The sequence below is a fragment of the Mytilus galloprovincialis genome, chromosome 14 (assembly GCF_965363235.1).
Source record: "Mytilus galloprovincialis chromosome 14, xbMytGall1.hap1.1, whole genome shotgun sequence".
Classification (NCBI taxonomy): Eukaryota; Metazoa; Mollusca; class Bivalvia; order Mytilida; family Mytilidae; genus Mytilus; species Mytilus galloprovincialis.
Window position 1 is genome coordinate 30,079,016 of NC_134851.1, and position 2,978 is coordinate 30,081,993.

General features: G+C 30.5%; 1 long non-coding RNA gene across 1 annotated transcript; it reads left to right on the plus strand.

The window, feature by feature from the left end:
- The first annotated feature begins 1,733 nt into the window (after window positions 1-1,733).
- On the plus strand, window positions 1,734-2,463 carry LOC143058663 (uncharacterized). The gene is made up of 2 exons (XR_012973178.1): window positions 1,734-1,863; window positions 2,400-2,463. It is a non-coding gene; the product is annotated as an uncharacterized LOC143058663 (long non-coding RNA).
- The last annotated feature ends 515 nt before the right edge of the window (window positions 2,464-2,978 follow it).

Here is a 2,978-nt window from a genome sequence, read left to right on the forward strand (position 1 = left end):
TTCATTTAGAGTATTTTCAACACAACGTATCCATTCTGAATGGTACATATTTCTGTTATGCATGGTGTATAACAATTTATATAAAATAGATGAAATCTTATCTTGCTTACTACACATGTATGAATCTTTTCCATAGACCAATCATCCTAATACTTTTAATAAATACATCAATAGGATATCTACCTAGTTCTCCATATATAATACATTTTGGAGTTGACTTCTGGTGGAAAAATGTCACAGTAGTTGTGTTCATTTTTTTATCCGGAGGAAAATATTTTGCTATGACATGTTTTCCTTTGCCGTGAAATTCTATATGAGCAGTAAAACTATTGAATAGTTATCAAAAAAATAATCTTTACAATATTATGAAATAATGATAGTGTATTTGAATATAAGCTAAATTGGTGAGAGAAAGATTATAGTTAAAAATAGTGTCCTCAAATATTCAAGTAAATAGCATTCTCTTAAAAAGACACATAACGTTATAGAAAACCAGAGGTAATTCAAAGATCTTAATTCAAACTTAATTGTGAAATAATATAAATATCATGATTAATGTAATATACACATGTATATAAAATAAGGTAAGTGAAATACATATAAAAGTGAGTTGTTTTCAGATCTCAGTACAAATATAAAAAGTAAAGGTAGAAATATAGTTAGTTGCAATACGGTCCGTGTAACACTTATCAATTCAAAGTTTTAAAAAGTTTTAAAATTTTAGATTTTTGGAATTTTGATCAAAGTTTCAAAATATCAAAATTCCAAATTGTGTAAAAGTTTTGAAATTTTAAAATTTTAACCAAATAATTAAAATATTAAAATTCTAAATATCGTTTTTAAATTTGATAGTTTAGAAATTTGATCAAACTTTGAAAATACTAAACCTGACGTGCAATTTTGATTATTTCACTTTTTGAAAGTTTGATTTTTTAAATTTTTGATTAAAATATCAAGTATAGAAAAGGGGCGAAAAGAGGGGTACTTGTAAACTGCAAAACGAAATAAAAGCGGAACGAAACGAAACAAAATGAAATGAAGACATACTGATATTTAAAAGTTAATGTAAAACATAAAACCACAGACAGGCAGTTGTAACAGGTGAAAAATTGGATGACAAAAATAAATATTATTCAAAAGAAGAGAATTCATTTTAAACGCAAGGCTCTGATACTGACCATTTTACTTGCTGGTTTTCCCAGCACCCACATTTTAGGAGTAACAGTGAAAACTGACCAACTCGCAGTAGTTCAAATAGTATGGTAAGGTTGAGTATATAAAAAAGAAGATGTATATATATATTCTACTGAACTTTAAGCAATAAAACAATATAAAGAACAGAAATAGTTGATTAAAACGTTGAAGACGATCGTATATTGCATTGGCGGATCCAGGGGGGGGGGGGGGGGGTTCCGGGGGTTGAAACCCCCTTTTTTTTGGCCGATCAATGCATTTGAATGGGGACATATAGCTGGAACCACCCCTTTTTAAAATGGCTAGATCCGCCCCTGTATTGCCTTGTATCAACGATTTCAGATCTAAGTATTGGTACAGCAGGAATGCTGAATTCATGGTATCGCAATGAACGTTGTACTTGTCTGGAATGTGTAAGGTTTTTGATATTTTTTACGCTGAAATTCAGAGTAAGACCAATATTAGTAGCTTGGAGCCAGGATACTGCTATAAAGTATCTACATAAAGTCACCATAGATAGATACTAGAATTGTGCTGGAACGATTTCCGGAATTTTGTAAAGCTTTTTCCGATTTGATTTTTTTATTATTGAATTACGATAACTTCCTTGAAACTATCACGTTTTAATTCTATCATCTAAAAGTAATAATCTGTTAATCCAAGCACAATGTAAGTAAATTTTTCATGTCTTTAGTGCACATTTAAATAGTTCTTAATGCATATTAATTGTAGTTTTTGCATGCTGCGCGATAACGGCATTTTCAGATTATTTTGTCAAAGGGTCAAGTTGCGAGATTTTTTATGTATGGAACGCCATCCGCGTTATTATATTATGATTGTTTTTGAGAATTATGATATTTTTTAACATGTATTTGAAATTTAGAAATAATTTCATTTATTATTTACATTTAATTGTGTAATTAAAGTGTAGATTTAGGTAATTTCTACTGATAAGCCATATTTTTCTACTTTGAGATATTTTCATGGTACACCAGGTATATAAACATGCAGTTACAATTTTGTGAATTTGTACTGTCTTTTAATATTTCTATGTGATACTGGAACAATGCACACTTGCTATGTGCTATATAAATTGCTAATTCAGACATTTTCATCTAATTATGTTCTTAGCATGTTGCTATTTTTATTAAGGTATTTTTTTCTGTAACAAATTTCTACAGTATTGTTTTATTTTTATATTGTAGCTTTTCACCGCATTCAGTATATGACAATTGTACAACAATTAACAATAAAGATATACCATGGTTAGCTGTGTTTACTTGTGAGACAGCACAGTGAAAAGATTACTTGAAGGATCCTTACAACACACTGGTACATGTCCGCCATGTTTACAGACAGTCGTGAAGGAGACACAGATCAACGAACTAGTCAGATGACTGAAAAGGGAACTCTGTTCCACCAGGAACAAAAGGACACTCACATAAAAAGGGCAAAAGCGTCAAGTTTCATGTTATCAAATTGTATGAACAATCTTAATACACTACCAAAGTCTTTGTCAGCATAACAAAGTGCAGAAACAGATTTAGACACTGTGTACAAAAGATATGACAAAAATGCAAATGAGTACATTGATTTTCTGTCACGTTCAAGAGATTCAGAAGCCCAAAACGAATTGGAATCATACTGGGTGATAATGACTGATGTTAAAAACAAATACAGTATGTTAATGGACAAAATTCAGTTTGCAAAGGAATCCATAGAAACAAAATCAGTTAAATCGCACACGTCACAAAGATCAGACAGAACTCGTTCGTCAGCATCTG